Source organism: Oryctolagus cuniculus, chromosome 15 (genome assembly GCF_051225735.1).
Source record: "Oryctolagus cuniculus isolate XC-2025 breed Fujian yellow rabbit chromosome 15, ASM5122573v1, whole genome shotgun sequence".
Taxonomy (NCBI): domain Eukaryota; kingdom Metazoa; phylum Chordata; class Mammalia; order Lagomorpha; family Leporidae; genus Oryctolagus; species Oryctolagus cuniculus.
Genome location: NC_142881.1, coordinates 20,084,698 through 20,106,342, shown reverse-complemented (window position 1 = coordinate 20,106,342; position 21,645 = coordinate 20,084,698). Strand labels below are relative to the sequence as shown.

Genomic DNA, 21,645 nt, shown 5'->3' with positions numbered 1-21,645 from the left:
ATACACAGCCAGTACTTGGGAGATCTCTTCCTCTGAGCCAGCTTATCACCAAAATGTTTGCTCCACTCATCTGCTCAAGAGTCTTAGATTACACCCTACCAATAAATGATCAGTCTGGTGACGTTAGATGGGCACCCAAAACTTTGTACATTTTGTTTCCTTCACCTGAGAAATTGGGTAATTGAAGTAGATGGGTATGTACTTCCTTTTAGTTGTGATCTCTTCTTTGGTTCCTCCCATCTGTTGTGTTCATGTATGCCAATTTTCATTCTGTATATGACCAAGTATAAGATAATAGGATATGGTAGAGCATATTCTAATGCAGAGATTGCAAAGGCATAAATATGTGGAGATGTTAAATATAAATCATGATTAACCCTGTGGAAGGGGGATTGGGATTGCCTGGGAAGAGGCATGAGGGAACTTTTTGGGTTAAAGATAGTGTTCAGGCCGGCGCTGCGGCTCACTAGGCTAATCCTCCGCCTGTAGCACCGGCACCCTGGGTTCTAGTCCCAGTTGGGGCACCCGATTCTGTCCTGGTTGCTCCTCTTCCAGTCCAGCTCTCTGCTGTGGTCCGGGAAGGCAGTGGAGCATGGCCCAAGTGCTTGGGCCCTGCACCCGCATGGGAGACCAGGAGGAAGCAACTGGCTCCTGGCTTCGGATCGGCACAGTGCGCCGGCTGTAGCAGCCATTTGGGTAGTGAACCAACGGAAGGAAGACCTTTTTCTCTGTCTCTCTCTCTCTCTCTTACTAACTCTGCCTGTCAAAAAAAAAGATAGTGTTCAGGGGCCGGTGCTGTGGTGCAATGGGTTAAAGCGCACTGGTTTGAGTCCTGGCTGCTCCACCTCCCATCCAGCTCCCTGTTTTTTTTGTTTTGTTTTGTTTTGTTTTTTTGTTTTTTGTTTTAACTTAGTGAATATAAATTTCCAAAGTACAGCTAATGGATTACAATGGCTTTCTCCCCCATAACTTCCCTCCCACCCGCAACCCTCCCCTTTCCCGCTCTCTCTCCCCTTCCATTCATATCAAGATTCATTTTTAATTCTCTTTATATACAGAAGATCAGTTTAGTATACATTAAGTAAAGGTTTCAACAGTTTGCACCCACATAGAAACACAAAGTGAAAAATACTGTTTGAGTACTCGTTATAGCATTAAATCACAATATACAGCACATTAAGGACAGAGATCCTACATGAGGAGTAAGTGCGCAGTGACTCCTGTTGTTGACTTTACAAATTGATACTCCTGTTTATGGCATCAGTAATCTCCCTATGCTCCAGCCAGCTCCCTGTTAATGTGCCTGGGAAAGCAGCAGAGGATGGCCCAAGTCCTTGGGCCCATTCACTCAAATGGGAGACCTGGAAGAAACTCCTGTCTCCTGGCTTTGGATCGTCTCAGTTCTAGCCATTGTGGTCATTTGGGGAGTGCACCAGCAGATGGAAGACCTCTCTCCTTCTGTCTCTACCTCTCTCTGTAACTCCGTCTTTCAAATAAAGAAAAAAAGGATAATTTTTTCTAAAAAAGTTATTTATTTATTTGAAAGAGTTACACAGAGAGAGAAGGAGAAGCAGAGAAAGAGAAAGAGTTTCCATCAACTGGTTCACTCCCCAATTGGCCGCAGTCAGCCAGAGCTGCGCCAGGAGCTTCTTCCGGCTCTCCAACGTGAGTGCAGGGCCCCAAGGACTTGGGCCATCTTCTCCTGCTTTCCCAGGCCTCAGCAGAGAGCTGGATTGGAAGTGGAGCAGCCAGGACTCGAACCAGTGCCCATATGGGATGCCAGCACTGCAGGTAGCGGCTTTACCCGCTACACCACAGTGCTGCTGGCCCCAAAAAAGATAATATTCAGTCTTTTTTTTTTTTTTTTTTTTTTTGACAGGCAGAGTGGACAGTGAGAGAGAGAGACAGAGAGAAAGGTCTTCCTTTGCCGTTGGTTTCACCCTCCAATGGCCACCGTGGCCAGCGCGCTGCGGCTGGCGCACCACGCCTATCCGAAGGCAGGAGCCAGGTGCTTCTCCTGGTCTCCCATGGGGTGCAGGGCCCAAGGACTTGGGCCATTCTCCACTGCACTCCCTGGCCACAGCAGAGAGCTGGCCTGGAAAAGGGGCAACCGGGACAGAATCCGGTGCCCCGACCAGGACTAGAACCCGGTGTGCTGGCGCCGCAAGGCAGAGGATTAGCCTACTGAGCCGCGGCGCCGGCAATATTCAGTCTTAATAGGAGTGTACACATAAGTTGTTTATCTCATTGTATGTAAATTTTGTATCAAAAGAAAAGTTCTAGCTAATAATATGCATGTTAAAGTGTGCTGATTGTATTTACCTTAGAAGACACTGAAAGCAGATTAATAGAGGAATGAATAGATGCAGAGATATGTGACAGAGCAAGTTTAATGCAATGTTTCAGTAGAACCTGGTGGTGTTTATGGTTCTTAGAAAAATCCAGTTTTCTGTATGATTGAAATTTCTATAAAATAATAAATATTAAAAATGTTATTTATAATAAACTATTGGAGAAAGTCACTTTTTAAAAAAGATTTATTTTTTATTTATTTGAAAGGCAGAGTTACAGAGACAGGAGGGGAGAGAGAGTTATTTTCCATCTGCTGGTTCACTCCCCTAATGGCCACAACAGCCAGGGCTGAGCCAAGCCAAAGCCAGGAGCCCAGAGCTTCTTGCCATTGTCCCACATAGGTGCAGGAGGCCAAGCACTTGGGCCATCTGCTGCTGCTTTCCAAAGGCACCAACAGAGAGCTGGAATGGAAGTGGAGCAGCTGAGTCTCCAACCGGTGCCCATAATAGGATGTGGGCATTACAGGCAGAGGCTTAACTTGCTTATGCCACAATGCCAGCCTGGAAACTCACTTCCAAACCAGCTCTCTGCTATGGCCTGGGAAAGCAGTAGAAGATGGCTCAAGTCCTTGGGCCCCTGCACCCATGTCAGAGACCTGGAAGAGGTTCCTGTCTCCTGGTTTCGAACATTTCTGGCCGTTGTGGCCATTTTGGAAGTGAACCAGCAGATGGAAGATCTCTCTCTTTCTCTGTCTCTGTCTCTGCCTCCGCTCTGCCTCTTTGTAATGCTGCCTTTCAAATAAATATATAAAGCTTTAAAAAGTAAATAAACAGCTTAGGCAGTCCCCCCATTTTTTTTCCTAGCCAGCCTTTTATGTGTGGGAAGTTCCTTTCCTTAGACATTTCAAGCTAGACTGAATGTCCCACAGAGCTAAAGCTTGCCAGGGTATGCTCATCCTTATGGCTATTTTAGTTGCTAATAGTTATACCATATTTCTAGAAATTAATGACGCCATTAGTGAAAAATCAAATTTATCTTTCCTTCTCCCTCCCACCCCAGATATATCCTTGACCAGAATATGTGTGTTGGAAAGGAAAAAGCACTCTTTTTGGTTTGTATTGTTTTATGCTTTGTTTCTAATCTGTCACATGAAGTACCTTGTTATTTCTTTATAACAGATCATGCTTTCAGGATTCATAGCACTTAATTGGAGATAATCATTGTGTTGGTTTCTGTTCTGGCACTTGAGAGTATCTTCATTCAGAAGCTTATGGAGGCCGGCGCCGTGGCTCACTCGGCTAATCCTCCGCCTGCAGTGCCAGCACCCCGGGTTCTAGTCCTGGTCGGGGCGCCGATTCTGTCCCAGTCGTTCCTCTTCCAGGCCAGCTCTCTGCTGTGGCCAGGGAGTGCAGAAGAGGATGGTCCAAGTGCTTGGGCCCTGCACCCTATGGGAGACCAGGAGAAGCACCTGGCTCCTGCCTTTGGATCAGCACAGTGCGCCGGCCGCAGCGTGCTGGCCGCGGCGGCCATTGGAGGGTAAACCAACGGCAAAGGAAGACCTTTCTCTCTGTCTCTCTTTCCCTGTCTACTCTGCCTGTCAAAAACAAAAACAAAAAAAAGCTTATGGAAATGACTGTCTCTTGCATCGAATAAACAGTTTGTCTTCTCCTCGTGGTTAAGAATCTTTTCTTAGTGGCTAAGCACCAGACCTTTGTGGAGCCTAGAGTGAGTGTCCTGCCTGTGTTGTGTTAGATAATGGCTGGACATTAGGAGTACATGATCTCTTGTGCAGCTGGTGTTGATTGGTGGGCAAAAGGGGAAGAGAAAGGTTTTTAGGACAGTGAATTCAGTGATGGGGATACCTAGTTTCCTGTTTCAACAAAAAAAAAAGCTGAAATATATTTTGAATTTTTTGCTCTAAAAACACCATCTATCCCTTTTTTATAACTTTTATAAGAATAATCACACATCATTTTATGTAGTAAAAATACAGATCATATAACATACAGAAAGTACAATATAATATGACATTTTACCAAATTTAAATGAAACAAATATTTGAAATAAGATTGGAGTTAGAAGAAAGGGAGGAAGGGAATGGAACACTTCTTGAGTTGCGTGTGAACCCATAGTATAGTTATTAAACCCTCTGATACTCAGTAGAAAATAGTTTTATTTAAAATCTGAAAACTTAGGAGGAGAGGGAAGAAGAAATTTGATTGCTTGAAAGTTACCATAGGAGATTGGATCTGTAAATTTACTTTAATCCCTGAAACAGGTAGGTGCATGTGAGGGCCAAATAATGTCTGGACTAACCAAGAAAAACTTGATTTTCTGCTTAACTGTGGTGAGCATATTGGTTCCCAACACCTTTCACATTTATAAAGATTTTTTAGAGCCGGCGCCGTGGCTCAATAGGCTAATCCTCCACCTTACGGCGCCGGCACACCGGGTTCTAGTCCCGGTTGGGGTGCCGGATTCTGTCCCGGTTGCCCCTCTTCCAGGCCAGCTCTCTGCTATGGCCAGGGAGTGCAGTGGAGGATGGCCCAGGTGCTTGGGCCCTGCACCCCATGGGAGACCAGGAAAAGCACCTGGCTCCTGGCTCCTGCCAGGATCAGCGCGGTGCGCCGGCTGCAGCGGCGGCCATTGGAGGGTGAACCAGCGGCAAAGGAAGACCTTTCTCTCTCTGTCTCTCTCTCTCACTGTCCACTCTGCCTGTCAAAAAAAAAAAAAAAAAAAAAAAAGATTTTTTAAAAGAGATTATGCATCGGAGAAGCAGCCATGTAGTAAAATACGTATTGTAAAAATATTAAAATACTTATTGGCTGAATTTAACATATTCGGGTTGTGTGGATTCCTAAGAATGTCACACCTTGTCCATGCCAATAAATCAGTGTGTCTATTCTTGATATTAAATCTGATGTTACTGGCAGATTTTCTTCTTTTTTAGAAGGGTGATATTCAGAAGGGAGGGATGTTTTTTTCCCCCATTCATTTTGCTCTCTCCATGATTGGGGTGTGTGTGTGTGTGTGTGTGTATGTGTGTATGTGTGTGTATGTATGTGTTAAGCTATGAAATAATACTGGCAAATCCCAAGAAAACTGGATCTGGATTTCATTTTGTCTCTTCAACTCTGTGTGATCTTGTGCACATTCCTGACATGTTACAAACAGCTTGTGTCTCTGAATGTGCGGTATCAATTTTCAGTGGTGAAAGCCCCAAAAGGAAATAGACTGATTCTTCCATGCACAAACAGCTGGGCAGTTGTGGATGGAATTAATTGCTGATATATATTGGCTCTGTTTTTGTTCTCTTTGTCATTTCCTTTGCAGCTGTGAAAGTGAAGTTTGACTTGAAAACAGACATTTCCAGCAGTGCAAATCCAAAATATATCGAGATGGGATTCTTCTAATATAATATCCAACTGGAATCTTTGTGTTGTTCAGTTTGAGAGTGAGATGAGGAAGAGCAAAAGATGGCAACAGATATATATATATATATATATATGTATATATATATATTCTGAAAAATAATCAAATCAGGCACTTGGACTAAGAAAAGGGTGTTTTGGAATTGTTACTTTATCATATGGTGAGAGTAACTTCATAATTCAGCAAAGGCTAGATTATCCAGTACCCCCTCCCAAAGATCCTGAAAGAGGGTATACAGAGCCATCTCTCAGACTATGGAAATATCCAATACTTCGAACTGACTTATTGTCTCAATATGAGGGAGCAGTAGTTGGCAAGGTTAATGTGACAATATGCATCATTAAAAATATTTTCCTGTGGACCAGCTCTGTGGCTCAGTGGGTTAAGCCGCCATCTGCAGTGTCGGTATCCCACATGAGCGTTCCTGTTCCGATCTAGCTCCCTGATAATGTTCCTGGGTCCCTGCACCCACGTAGGAGACCCTAAGGAAGCTCCTGGCTTTGGCCTGGCCCAACCCTTGCTGTTGCGGCCATTAGGGGAGTGAACTTGTAGATGGGTGATGTCTCATTCTGTCTCTCCCTCTTTCTCTGTAATTCTAACTTTCAAATAAATAAATAAATATTTTTTAAAATATTATTATAGAACAGTACTTAATAAAACATATTTTCCTGGTTTTTTCTCAAAGCTTTTTTCCATAGTTTTAAATTCTATGTAAGCAGTTATATACTTTGGATCTTCACATGCTTAGATATTTTACTTAAACTTATTTTTTATTTCATGATTATAAGAATCCAATGAGAAATAACTTGTTTCTGGTTATGCATATACACAAATTAGTTAAAACCACTTTGAATAATAATCAGATGTTTAATAGTATTTATTACTGGCAAACTATTTTAGATGCTATTAAAGTTTTTTTGATAGTATTTATGTATACTCTTATATCCTATGGAATACTGTACTTGGGAAAAACGTCATAGAAACTTTTAAATTTTCACTTTTACATTCAATCTTTCCAAAGCAAGTTCAAAAATCATATTCCTATTTTTCAAGGCAACTCTTCCCTAGTATTGTGTTCTAGTAGGAAAGCATTAAAGAGGACAGGAAGTAAGTAATTTGTCTTCATGTTCAGGTCCCCTGAAAACAGACTGAAGTAATCTAGAATAAGTGGTGTTTCTGACACCTTGAGATATGTAAAAGCTACTATTGCTAAACTTAGAAGTTGGCGAAGTTGGACTTCCTTTATAGTAGTCTACTTCCACCTAACATTCTGTTGGTTGAACTGCGTGATTTATCTTACCTTTTATCTTTGCTTTCTTCACAGAAAAGAGTCCATATAGTTCACTTAAAAGCAGGAAAGCTGATGTGCAAACAAACTTTCCCCTGTTTGGTTTATGGAGGATTAGCCAGTTAATTTTGAAGCTGAGGCCCTGAAAATTGTTGCCGCAATATTAATGTGCAGTTTGCTCTCACTGCAGTCTGCTTGGGTGTGTTGTTTCCCCTAGAGTGGGCTCCACCCTTGCTCTAACCGCACAGAGTGTGGATATCTTAGTGTTTAAAACAAAGTTCATTTTTAGGGCAGCATTGCATCAGAATTGCCACACAAAAACCAGCTTAAGAAATGTACAGCAGCTTCATTTTTTTGTAAGTAATGGATTGTCTATTGTAAGACTGATGGCTTACAGCTTAGGGGAAGCATAGATAAGATAGATGGTTAATTTTTGTGCCAGCTGATAGTAATGTGTAGTATTCTTATTTTGGGGAGGAGAATCCTGTGGCTTTATCACTCAAGTAATTTTTCTTTTGGTTTGCTTGCCTACTTTATTTTTCTTTCTTAAATAATTTACTTAATAGTTACTGTTTTTAAGTGTTTGAGGGATGACATTAATTATTAAGCAAAGTAAAATAATGCCAGTCTCCCAAATATGTGAATTATTTAATATAAAATATTTTAAGTAGTGTTTTATACTAAAATTATTGGACTGATTAATTCCATAATCTGGTAATTCTGCATTTCGAGACATCGTGGCATGAACTTTGTGTGTAAGAGTGGGTTCATTGAATTAAAAAAAGGCAGCATCTAAAGAGCCTTTTATTTCTATCATAATGATGCTTTGTCCTGTTGCTGTTGGGTATTTGTCAGAAGAGTTGGGGCAGGCTCCAGCCCAAAGTACTGTTCCATGCCTTGTCATTTCTATACTTCTGTGTTCTTTCTAGAGTTTATGACATGAACAGTAAGTTGAACTATAGGAGAATTATTGTTAGTGAGGTCCATGTTCAGCAGTTTTTTTCTGTGCAAATGGGATCTGTCTGACCTGTTTTCTTTTTCCCTTCCCTGTCACATACTGAGTTTTGTTTGTGATTAAGTTTTAAATGCCTTTGAAGTGTTTAATTATGCACTGGCCAAAGTGGACATTTAGAAGAGAGGCTGTGCTTGGTGATGTCTGTACTGACTGTTGCCTTCCTCTGGTGTGTGTTCGTTGTATACTGTTTCAGGCTAGACACAGCCATTCGGTGCAAGCAAGTTGAATAATCTCTGTCATTTAAAATCAAAGCTGAATGTTGAAAATGGCAGATTTCTGTCAAGCTTGTAGGTGTGATATTGTGTCATCCTTTTCGAACACAGACTTCCTAGCATCTCCTGCCTAACCTTCCTCTATGGAACTCAGTAGTAAATGTATTTAACTGTATGTTCTAACTTCACAAGGGTGTAATAGTAAGTTAAAACCCTGGTATCATAGAAACATACTAACCTGGGAATTAAGAGGCTGTTTTCCTTCTTTGGACATCAGTTTCTTCACCTATAAAATTGGGAATTTTTGTAAGCCCTCTAAGATCTTTCCAGCCTAGAATACCCTAATTTTCTTTGTGAGAACACATCCTTGTTCCAGAAATGTTGAAGATAATGTATTGGAATTGACTAAAAAATGTTGAAATATTAACCTACATTCATTCTTTTTTTTTTTTTTTAATTTTTATTTTTATCACATCGGCTCCTCAACCAAGCACATATACCAAATGTCTGAACCTGCATTTCCTCTCGTACTGAGCAGGTTTACCATGGCAATAACACATCAGCAGTAGGGTAAAACTAACCTGTCTCACAACAGTCTAATCCCAGCTCACGTTCCCTATTAGAACCCACATTCATTCTTAAAAATGACATGAATACCAAAGCTATACTTTAAACTTTGTGTCAGGAATTTTGGAAATGTTTTTATCTGAGTAGTGGAGCTAGACACATAAATCATCTCCACACCAAGAAAATAAATTTTCAGGTTGAAACTAGACCAACCTCTTGGCACAACTGTTGTTGAGACCTTCGGTAAACATTGCCTATATTCAGTGTACAATTGTTAGATCTAGGATTGGGTAAGTGGCTTTCAAACTTTGTTTCAGTATGTCTTGCAACACTGGGCAGTACATACAAGCCACTTAATCTCTGAAATACATTTTTCTTACAACACAGGAAATACCCTACTTTCTATTCTGTTTTGTTTTTAAAAATGTTAGTTTCAGTCCACTGAGCTAGATGATCTCTACTGTCCCCTTGAACTCTTAGAACTACAAGAACACATTTGGGCTTAACTGTGTGCCAGAGCAAAGCAGTCCAACCAGTTTGCATTAAATATGAACAGGTAGTATTTCCAGCAATACTCTTTCTTTCTTGTAATAATTGCATAAAGTAGAGAAAAGGGAGTGCATAGTTTTTACCAAGTCTTCTCTTGTTTACTCCCATATGCTATATAAATTTTATCTAATTTATGCGTATCTTGTTAGTAATAACTAATAGTCATGACGTGAAAGAGTTGGGAAGTCTTCTTTAGAGGATTAGATGTAATATATCCAGAGTGTCAAGTTGATAAATGTGTTGTGCCTGTTTTGTGGTGCAGTGGGTTAAACGGCTGCGTACGATGCGAGCATCCCACATGAGCATTGGTTCAAGTCCTGGCTGTTCTACTTCTGATCCAGCTGTGTACTAATGTGCCTGGAAAAGCAGCAGAGAATGGTCCAAGCACTTGGGCCCCTGCCATCCATATGGGAGACCTGGGTAGAGTTACAGGCTCCTGGCTTTGTCCTGGCCCAGCCCTGACCATTGTGGCCATTTGAGGAGTAAACCCAAATCTTGGATATAAGATCTCTCTCTCTTTCACCCTCCCCCTCTCCCTCTCCTTCTCTCTCTAACTCTGCCTTTCAAATAAATAAACTACATAAAAATTGAGAAAAAAAAATACCACAGAACCTTCTTTATCTTCTTCCCCAGAGAGTTGTCTCCCAGGACTCTGTAGAAGTTCCTTTCTGTGCTTTAACATACTTTTGAAAATATTAATTATATAATGCTAAAAATGCTTGAGGTAAAAACATGAAACAATATAAAAGGACACATGACAAACGTCTTTCTCATCTTGATTTCTGCAGCCTTAATCACTAGAGGAGAGATTCCTATTTTTCCGGAAAATTTCTATGAATCTTCATGTGTGTATGTATTTTAGACATAGAGAGAAGGAGAGGCAGAGAGAGAAAGAGGTCTTCTATCCGCTGGTTCACTCCCCAGATGGCTGCAACAGCTGGAGCCTCACCAATCCGAAGCCAGGTGCTTCTTCCTGGTCTCCCACACGGGTACAGAGGCCCAAGGACTTGGGCCATCCTCTTCTGCTTTCCCAGGCCATAGCAGAGAGCTGGATCGGAAGTGGAGCAGCCAGGACTCGAACCGGCACCCATATGGGATGCCGGCGGTTCAGGCAGCGGCTTTACCCACTACGCCACAGCACTGGCCCCCTACCTCATTCTTTTTAACGAGTACTTCAGTGTATGGATGGAATACTGTAACTTTATCATTCCTCTTTAATGGGTATCTGTGATATTCCCATCTCCCCTCCATCAAATGTACTTAAACTATCAGTCTTTTCTCCGATTTCTACTATATGATAGAACCCAGAACCCAAGTGCTTATAGGAAAGGGATGATAGTGCTATGTGGGAATGAAGAAATGCTTGACTCAGTTCTCCTTATCTGATTGGGGCATAAAGGATAGGCCCCACTCCCAGAAGTTCAAAGTGTATAAGAATTGCCCTGTAAGAGAGATATTTACCAGCAGAAGATTAAAAGAATGTTGGTTGCAAAGTCTACTATCTTGAGTGAGAGGTTATGGAATTGTAGGCAAGTTACCTAATCTCCATCCTCAGTTTTACTGTCTATAAAATGAGGGCTTGAAATAGATGAATTTTAATGTCCTTTCCAGCTTTAATATTTACATAGTGTTTTTGTTGGAATATTGATATAAGCTGTCTAACCCAAATCATATGAAGTTTCTGTTAAATTAAAAACATCATTTGTATATATTGTGTGGTCTGTAATTTATTTGACCTGCCATATGGCATAAGTTATTTGAAAGTTTAAGAATGTAAAAAAAAGCAAAATATTCTTCTTTTGTGTAAACCATCCTTTTCTAAAAAGTCAATTTTAAAAATTAAAATCCATTCCAGAAGTAAAAGCAAACCCTTTTATAAAGTTTTAATACTTAAAGGGAAATATTGTGACACGATGTTTGTTTTTAAAAATGGATCCTTATAATTTTCAATGAGTCCAGACATTCAGGATTAATCCTAAGGCTTGAGTTAAGGCTTTTGGTTTAAATTGTTTTCACATTCTAGCCCTCTAATTCATCTGCTTGTTTCATTGAATGTAGAAATTGATGTTACTTGCTTTCTGTAACTCAGGTTTTCTGATTTGGTGCTGAGGAAGCAGCCTTAGAGGTGAACTGTATGCTGTTATTTTGCCAGCAAAGTTATAAAGTTACACAGCAAAGTTATAAAGTAACAGAAGCAGGAATTTTTGCTGTATCGCAGGTAGAATGTTTAGCATTGCCCATTTCACAAGTTTAGTTCCAATTCAATCAAATGTCAGCTGTTCTAAAAACAAAATGGTGTAAGAACTTTACTGTTTGATTTGTGTAATTATAACTGGAAGATAAAAGACATTTTTCTTGGCCTCAAGTCAGGGAAATGTGTGCTAGTTTCCCTAGCTTCTTGGCAGAAGGCTTGATATACCTTAAATAAGTATACTTTTCAAAAATATGAGATATGACTTATTATCCAAGTAATGCTAGATAATTATTTTGCTTGTATTTCATGTTAATTTTGCCATAAGTTGTTTGAGATATGATTCCATTTAACAAAAATGTAGTCCTGTTCTCCCGGGAGCAAAGCACTGCCTTGAGGAGGAGGAGGACACAGAACACAGCTGACTGAGACAGTCTCACAGTAGTCTACTGAAACAACAGCTGTTTTTATTCTCCCATTGTTGGAGTTTTCTGATATCCACTGATGATAAAGTTTTTTTAGTCTATGAAAATAGGTGAAAACAAACTGTATTTTCAGTCTTTAAAAAGGATCATGGGGCCGGCGCTGTGGCGCAGCAGGTTAACACCCTGACTGAAGCGCCGGCATCCCATATGGGCACTGGTTCGAGACCAGGCTGCTCCATTTCCCATCCAGCTTTCTGCTGTGTCCTGGGAAAGCTGTAGAAGATGGCCCAAGTCTTTGGGCCCCTGCACCCATGTGGGAGACCCGGAAGAAGCTCCTGGTTCCTGGTTTCAGCTCTGGCCATTGCGGCCAGTTGGGGAGTGAACCATTGGGTGGAAGACACTCTCTTCCTCTCTTCCTCTCTCCCTCCCTCAATCCCTCCCTCTCTCTCTCCCTCCCTCTCTGTGTAACTCTTTCAGATAAATAAATAAATAAATAAATCTTCACACACACACACACACACACACACACAAAAAGAGGATCATAATGCCTTGTTTAAAAAAATAGGATCATAATGCCTTTTTAGGGCATTGCCAATTACCATTTTTTATTTATAAGTCTGCTGGTGACAATTTTTTCCTAATTGAATTCCAAATGAAATAATGCTGTGGTGCTTGGACTAATTAATTGAGCCTCAATTTTTTCCTACTAAAATATATCTGAGATAGAAAGCCTGTTATGATTATTGTACTTCATATGTGACTTTTAGACAAATTGATTGTATGAAACTAAACTTGAAAGTGGTCATACTCAAATCTTGATAACACATCCCAGTAGCTTCTCTGTGAAATTACCTATCCATTGTGGTATTTAAAACTAAGGAAATTCTCCATAGCTAAGAATATACAGGAGACTGTTGTCTACAGGATGTTGAGCAAAGTTTGTCTAAAATATTCAAAGCCATTTTAGGAAAACTGTCTTATGATAGCAAAATCAGTCAAGTGGATTGCAGTTTGAGCAAAAACAGAAAGTCATTTTAAACTAGAGAAGAAAGTTTCATCCTTACTCTGTTATACATTCTCAGAAGAGCTGCTATTTCTCCTTTGGAGCCCAGCGTTTGGCTAGAGTCCTTTGACACATAGTGGGAATTCACTTCCTATCAGGAAATGCTGATTTTCAATGTATTATCTTGTTGAGACAACCACAGTGAACAATAGGCTATTAAGGTTTTAGAACAACAAGTGTCATAACTATGCCAATATTTGCTTTGTTTTGAGAGTTACTCTAAAAAAATGCTTTGGCTGAGCTTCAGAATACATTTGTCCATCAGTAACTGCTGGACGTAAAACTCATAACAGTTTTTAAAAGAACAAGGAAAAATGCTTTCAACTTAATGACGAACTTTTGCAGATTTACTATATGTACTTCCTGTCCATAGAGAGAGACAAGAATAAAGTAAATGATTTCAAATACATCTTTTGGGTATGAAAAATATAAATTCAAAAAACCTATTCTGAATTTTTTTTTTTTTTTTTTTTTTTTTTTTTTTTTTTTTTTTTTTGACAGGCAGAGTGGACAGTGAGAGAGAGAGACAGAGAGAAAGGTCTTCCTTTGCCGTTGGTTCACCCTCCAATGGCCGCCGCGGCCGGCGCGCTGTGGCCGGCGCACCGCGCTGATCCGATGGCAGGAACCAGGAGCCAGGTGCTTTTCCTGGTCTCCCATGGGGTGCAGGGCCCAAGCACCTGGGCCATCCTCCACTGCACTCCCTGGCCACAGCAGAGGGCTGGCCTGGAAGAGGGGCAACCGGGACAGAATCCGGCGCCCCGACCGGGACTAGAACCCGGTGTGCCGGCGCCGCTAGGCGGAGGATTAGCCTAGTGAGCCGCGGCGCCGGCCTCTATTCTGAATTTTGGAAGCCTTAATATAGAACTGGCAATAAGTAACAAAAGCCTCAAACTTACGTTATATGACATATTGAGCCCTCGTACAAGATGTCATGTTTAGTTTTAGACATTTTGTGTAAGATGTTTGGTGGGGCTGGTGCTATGGCGTAGCAAGTAAAGCCTCCGCCTGCAGCGCCTGCATCCCATATGGGCACCAGTTTGAGTTTCGGCTGCTCCACTTCAAATCCAGTTCTTTGCTAATGCACTTGGGAAAGCAGTGGATAATGGCCCAGGTGCTTGTGCCCCTGTATCCACATGGGAGACCTGGAAGAAGCTACTGGCTTCAGATCGGCCCTGATCTGGCTGTTGTGGCCATTTGGGAAGAGAACCTTTGGGATAGAAGATGTCTGTCTGTCTCTCTCTCTCTCTGCCTTTCAAATAAATGAATAAATCTTAAAAAAATATGTGTGTGTGTGTGTGTGTATATATTTGGTGAAACTGCTTATTTGGGACAGGCAGCTTGTTAAAAAGCTGTTATTTTCATCGGAGAATGAAGAAGAAAGTTCCATTCAAATGGGTGGTCAGTTAATATCAATCACAGTTATAATTATGTGATAAACGTACAATAAAATGTAAGCTAGAAGAGAGCCTAGAGATCATCTGGTCAACCTTCTCATTTTACATATGACAGAATTTAAAGTTTACTTCTTTTTTTTAAGATTTATTTATTTATCTGAAAGTCAGAGTTACACAGAGAGAGGAGAGGCCTAAAGAGAGAGAGAGAGGTCTTCCATCTGCTGGTTCACTCCCCAACGGGCCGTAATGGCTGGAGCTGTGCCAATCCGAAGCCAGGAGCTAGGAGCTTCTTCCCAGTCTCCCACGCGGATGCAGGGGCCCAAGGACCTGGACCATCTTCTACTGCTTTCCCAGGCATAGCAGAGAGCTGGATGGGAAGTGGAGCAGCCGGGACTCAAACCAGCGCCCATACGGGATGCCAGCACTACAGGTGGCAATTTTACCCTCTATGCCACAGTGCCAGTCCCATCATCAGTTATATTTCTATATGAACAAGCTTTAGTCCTCTCCATACTTAAATTGGAAAGTCCATAACTAAAAATAGACCTGTGCCCAATATTTCTTTTTTTTTTTTCCCCAAGGATTATTTTATTTGAAAGACAGAGTTACAGAGAGAGGTGGAGCCAGAGAGAGAGACGTCTTCCATTCCGTTCGTTCATTCCCCAAGTGACCGCAACAGCTAGAGCTGAGCTGATATGAAGCTAGGAGCCAGAGCTGCTTTAAGTCTGCCACGCAGGTGCAGGAACCCACTGACTTGGGTCATCACCTGACGTTTTCCCATATCATAGCAGAGAGCCAAATCGGAAGAGTAGCAGCTGGGACTCAAACCGGCACCCATGTGGTATACTGGCACTGCAGACTAGAGCTTTAACCCGCTGCACCACAGTGCCAGCCCCACCCTATATTTATTTACTCTTTGCCTAATAGCTGAATTAGTGTTTGCTGATTGATTGGGCCAGTAGTAGTTCTGGTTTTTTGTTTGTTTGTTTGTTTTTTGACAGGCAGAGTGGACAGTGAGAGAGAGAGACAGAAAGTTTGCCGTTGGTTCACCCTCCAATGGCCACCGCGGCTGGCACTGATCCGAAGGCAGGAGCCGGGTGGTTCTCCTGGTCTCCCATGAGGTGCAGGGCCCAAGCACTTGGGCCATCCTCCACTGCCTTCCCAGGCCACAGCAGAGAGCTGGCCTGGAAGAGGGGCAACCGGGACAGAATCCGGTGCCCCGACCGGGACTAGAACCCGGGGTGCTGGCGCTGCTAGGTGGAGGATCAGCCCATTGAGCCGAGGTACTGGCCCTGTTAGGTTTTAATTTTATTGTTTGAAGATAAAATTTTTGTAGGATTTTTTTTGTCTCTGGTCTGAAAACAAAGCATAGCATTAAGGATCTATATAGGTTTATAAAACTTGCAATTTTTATACCTTCACACATTTTTTGTGGTTATTTTTATTCAGTCAGCTTAAGAAAAGTCACAGTATACAAGTCAGAATATTTATGACTAATCCTTAACCATCTTGGGTACCTGGCAAATCTGATCAATCCACATATAACTCAGTTTTCAAAATTTACTTTAGAATCTCTAACCTGTTTTTTTTTTTTCTTCCTAAGAAGATAGTGGGACATTATGAGGCAGTAGCCCTCTTAGCCTCACTAAATTGATAAGCCCTTCTTGAATAACCATAAGTAGATAGTAAAGGAGAAAGAGGTTGATCCAGTTGCTGAGAGGGGTCAGACATACTCGAATTTAATTTAAAAGCAATACAGCCTATAACAAGTGCTTTAGGAGCTGTAAAGGGGAGGAGGAGATTAATTCTGAAGGAGGAGGTTAGGGAAGTCATCATGGAAGGAGCTGAATTACAGATAAGATCTCCCGTTGTGGATTACTATTTTGGTGGGTGGAGATCAGAGGGAAAATAGTCCCTGTGTGTTTGAAATATGGCGAACAAAGCAACCATCAAGGGGACAGCTTTTGTTTGGGATGGTCGTTTCCTTCTAAATTGTTTGAAGGTGGTTTTTAAGTCCTTTCACCCTTTTTTCAGGGCCCTCTTTTTAGAAGCCTCCAGGTTGATTTCAAAGCATGAGACTTGAGATCTTAAGAAGAGGAAGGGGACTAAGGAAATGATGTGTGGAAATAGGGTTGGTGGTTTTGTGCTTCTCAGTTGTAACAAAGAACCCCAAGGATTATAGTACTCCTACTTTTTTAGATGTTTAAAATAACACTTTCTATCACTTTACAACTCTGTAGAACCTTTCCCTGACAATAGAGATCAAAAGTAGTCACAAAATATTTACCAAACTCTGAAGAGCTACTTAACTTACTAAACTCCATGAAGATAGCTTTTTATTTGACAATAAAGTACTTGGTGGAGGCATTAAGTCCAGCTAAATAGGCACTATAGAACTAAGCTGTGAGTCTAGTCTTTGTGAGCTTTAGAAAAACAAGAATCCTACTTCAAGCCTGAATTTAAAATATAGCAAGCAATTTAAGTGGATCCTTCAGGCATGTGTGAGTGGGCACAAAAAGCTGAGTCATAAAATTTACTCTAGTGAATTATCATGAAAGCTTCAAAGAAAGGCATTTTCATTATAAAAAATAGTATACATTGCTTTAAACTCTTACAACCCCCTCAAAAAAATCTGTTTCCCGTGTTGTTAACTGAACATGTACTTAAAAACCTCTTCAAATCAAGAAATTGGGGAGCTGGCATTGTGGTGTCATGGGTAAAACTGCCACCTTGCAGCGCAGACATCCCATATGGGCACCTGTTCGAATCCTGGCTGCTCCACTTTTTATCCAGCTCCCTGCTATTGTGCCTGAAAAGCAGCAGAGGATGACCCAAGTCCTTGAGCCCCTACACCCATGTGGAAGACCAAAAAAAGCTCCTGGCCTTTGGTCTGGCCCAGCTCTTGCCATTGTAGCCATTTGGGGGAATAAACCAGTAGTTGGAAGATCTCTCTTTGTTTTGCTGTCTCTCTCTCTAACTCTGCCTTCCCAATAAATAAAATCTTTTTTTTTTTTACTACACTCTTTTTACATATCTTTTAAAAAATCAAGAAATTAGAACTTGACGCATTTTTTTTCCAAAGAAGCTAAGCTTCTAAAACCTGGAGTTACAGGAGTTTTGTTACTGCAGTTCATATTTTAGATCTTTTTGTACTTCGACAGATCTTATAGTCTGTAGTCTATATATTATATTCTAATCTAATGTGAAAGGTACCAAATAAGGTAAATTGAGAGACTTGGGCAAGTCACATTTTCTTGTAGGACATGTGTTTCTTTATGTGGAAAAAATGAGAGAGAATAGGATAAGATTTAATAGTACATCCTTTTAACTCTAATACCTTTAAATTCTAAGTGTGCTATTCCCCTGTTGGTTCTGATTAGGAAATAACAGGAAGGATTGGTATTTGGATTCATAAGTTAATATTTTCTGTATTCTTACAAAGAAATGAAAGTTATTTTTTATCCTTTTAAAATTTGCATTTCTGTTTTTGATAAATCTTCTTGCATAAATTAAATGGTTAATTTACCTCTCTTTTTTTTTATTTTTTTTTATTTTTATTTATTTATTTTTTTTTTGACAGGCAGAGTGGACAGTGAGAGAGAGAGACAGAGAGAAAGGTCTTCCTTTGCCGTTGGTTCACCCTCCAATGGCCGCCGTGGCCGGCGCGCTGCGGCCGGCGCACCGCGCTGATCCGATGGCAGGAACCAGGAGCCAGGTGCTTTTCCTGGTCTCCCATGGGGTGCAGGGCCCAAGCACCTGGGCCATCCTCCACTGCACTCCCTGGCCACAGCAGAGGGCTGGCCTGGAAGAGGGGCAACCGGGACAGAATCCGGCGCCCCGACCGGGACTAGAACCCGGTGTGCCGGCGCCGCTAGGCGGAGGATTAGCCTAGTGAGCCGCGGCGCCGGCCTACCTCTCTTTTTATTCATTTATTTGGGAGAGATGGAGAACTCCCATCTGCTGGTTGATTCCCCAGATTCTTGCAGCAGCCTGGCTAGGGCAGAGCCAGGAGCAGAGATTGCAATCCAGGTCTTCCACATGGATGAAAGGAATCCAATTACTTGAGCATCATCACTGATTCTCAGGGTCTGCCATAGCAGGAAGCTGGTCAGAAGCCCAAGCCTGGTATTGAACCTAGCTACTCCAATGTGGCATGTGGATATCTTAACCATTAGGCTAAATGCCTGCTCCTAATGCCTTTTCTTTTTCCCTGAATTTGTTATTAGACATTTTAGGTCTTTCAGATTTTCTCACTTTTTATTATTTTTTTAAGATTTATTTCTTTATTTATTTGACAGAGTTACAGACAGTGAGAGAGACAGAGAGAAAGGTTTTCCTTCAGTTGGTTCACTCCCCAAATGGCCACAACGGCCAGAACTACGCCAATCCAAAGCCAGGAGCCAGGTGCCTCTTCCTGGCCTCTCATGCGGGTGCAGGAGCCCAAGCACTTGGGCCATCCTCCACTGCCTTCCCGGGCCACAGCAAAGAGCTGGACTGGAAGAGGAGCAACCGGGACTAGAACCGGTACCCATATGGGATGCTGGCCCCCTCACTTTTTATTAAGAGTTTAATTTTCAGTCAAGAATTGGAGATTTGGGTTGTTGTCTGTTGTCTTCCTATTTATTGTCTACAGTCTCCTCACTGTATCTTCATTTCACAGATTCTCTCAATCTCTGTTCTCTTATATGAATTAATCAGATGCTATACAATATCAAAATTTATGCATACATTTTTGAACTTTTTATTCACGTGAACTAGGTTCTACTTTTCAAGGCTATAAACTATTTTCTTTATCAGGACATAACCTGGACCTGTTTGAATGAATCTGCAGCTTGTATGGCAACTAATGTCCAGTAAAGTTCTAGATGAAATAAATGGGCACATAAAATCTACTTATGAGGTTGTAGAGAGGCTCTTCCTCTTTCTAAAGCACAATTAAAATTGTACTTTCTGTTACACTTAGTGGAAGATTGAGTTTAGTGGATAACCAGGGGACTTACTATTACCATTGATTTGATAATGAAATTCTTAAGTGCTAGACTTAGGCTTTATGCTATTGTGTTCAGGTAAACTTCATGTTAAGAAAATCCAGTCAAAGAAAATTTGTGTTTTTCCAAAATGTTCACATTAGCAGCGATAAGTTTATTTGAAACTAGGGTAGGGGAAGGGTTGGAAAGATTTACCAAAACATCTTAACAGGTTTATGTTCGAAAGGACTCAAAATCGGAAATAATCATCAGGGGAGGAGTCTAGATGTATAATATAGTGCTTGGTTAAAGAGTGCATTTCTGGAGCCTTGTCTACTTGAATTTGTAGCTCAGATCCACGCAATTTTTGTGTGACCTTGGACAAGTTATTTCTCTGTGCTTCTTTCCTCATCTATAGAATGGAGATAGTAGCACCCACCCCTTGCAGGGGTGTGAGGATTAAATGAGTTAAAACATGCTACATTCTTAAGACACTGTTAGACAATAACAAGTGCTCAAGAAATTTTGGATGCTTCACTGGTGATTTCCTCCTGTCTGCATAAAAATGTGATCTCATGTAGTTTAATGAGACAATACAAGCTAGAATATTAAGGATGGTATCTGCAGTGGATTTGGAGTGGCTAAACAAGCTGACAAATATTTAGAATCTAAGTAAATTGTTGAGAGGAGGGCTGATTCCCAGGACCAGGTGATAGGAAAGAGCCCAGGTATGTGAACAATCTGTATGAGGGAAATTCAACAGTAGATGTTAAACCCTGGCATATAGGTAGAGCTTAGGGACAGGACCTGTTTAGCAAAGGGTATTAACTGATTAAAGTGTAGATGGAGACTCAATACCAGGGATATGTGCATGTAATCAGAGATGTATTTCCATAAGCTGAAGCCCACCCTGGTTTTTTTTTTTTTCCTTTAGCCCACATTTGAGCTATCAGATAACCTCAGGAAATAGTGGCTATGGATAGAAACTTCTAAGACTGAGACCTGAGAAATAGGGTTCAGACATAGACATTTAATTGTGAAAGTGTTTAGAGTTATTGATAGAGAAACAACAAAGGGATTTAGGCTCCTTTGGATTGGAGGAAGTCAGAAATGAGCAACTTAATTGTGAAGAAGTAGACAAAAATGTTGCTCAAGTGAAATTCAAACATCAGAGTGGAAGCAGCAGCAAGAATGACTTGATGCTGAGCTGCTAAGTTTTTAGGGTTTCTCAGAATCTGAGGGGCCCCGGAGCCTGGTGTGATATGTTGGACCTGCGGGTATGGGTTAAGGGGTCCCTTATATGGAGAAGAGGACAAGAAATGCAGCATTTATAGGTACATGGCAAGAAACCCACCAATGTAAGCAAGTGGCCTTTTATATCTACCCTTACTTAAATGAAAAGATATTGCATCAGACTGTGGTATTTTATATTTTGTAGTTGCTTTAACATTGTTTCAGCTATGATGCAAACAGTAGAGCCTACCAGTTTTCATTTGCAGTTGGCATTTATTGTGAACTTTCATAGAATCTGACATGATGAAAACATTCATACTTTCTTCAGCTTTCCTTAGAAAGTGAATTCTTAGTCTAACACTGTAGTTGGCAAAGGTCTTGCCACTGTGGAAAACAGGTTTGTTCCTTTTCCTCATGTAGATCAAATGACTTGTTCTGATTAGTATTTTAATGATTTCTGTTACGTCTAAAGACCTGACTGGAATTCTGCAAAGATAGCTCTCCACACAAAATGATGATAAAATGCTTCCTAAAGTAGGTTATTATTTGCATGGAAATTCCATTGAAACAGTATAGTTTCATGGGGCTGCTATAACAAAGTACCACAACTGGGTGGCTGAAAACAATAGAAATCTATTCTCCTATGGTTCTAGAGGCCAGAAGTCCAAAATCAGAGTAATCACAAGGTTGATTTCCTTCTGAAGACTCTGAGGGAAAATTTGCCCTGTGTTTCTTTCCTAGCTTTTTGTAGTTGCCTGCAGTCTGTAGTGTTTCTAGACTTGCAGTTGCGTTGGCTCTGTTGCTGCGTCAATGATCACATGGGCTTTTCTCCTGTGAGTCTCCTCTTTGTCCAGATCTCTCCTTATAAAGATACCAGTCATTGAATTTAGGGCCCACTCTAATCCAGTATGACCTCATCTTATTTTGGTCTGCAAATAACCTATTTTTAAATAAGGTCAGGGGCTGGTGCTGTGGCTCAGCATTGTTAATGCCCCAGCCTGTGGCACTGGCATCCTA

At 41.1% G+C, this 21,645-nt stretch overlaps 1 protein-coding gene across 17 annotated transcripts in view; it reads left to right on the top strand.

Moving 5' to 3' along the window:
- Positions 1 to 21,645, top strand: part of ADD3 (adducin 3) — a 173,904-nt gene that overhangs the window by 88,066 nt on the left and 64,193 nt on the right. For 2 of the 17 annotated variants that reach the window (XM_070057244.1, XM_051824171.2), the window contains exon 1: positions 7,167 to 7,368. The exons of 14 other annotated variants lie outside the window; for them this stretch is intronic. The gene's annotated coding sequence lies outside the window, so the exon portion shown is untranslated. Of the gene's footprint in view, positions 1 to 7,066; positions 7,369 to 21,645 lie in introns of those variants that run through there. One more of the 17 variants, XM_070057248.2, reaches the window with a different exon arrangement.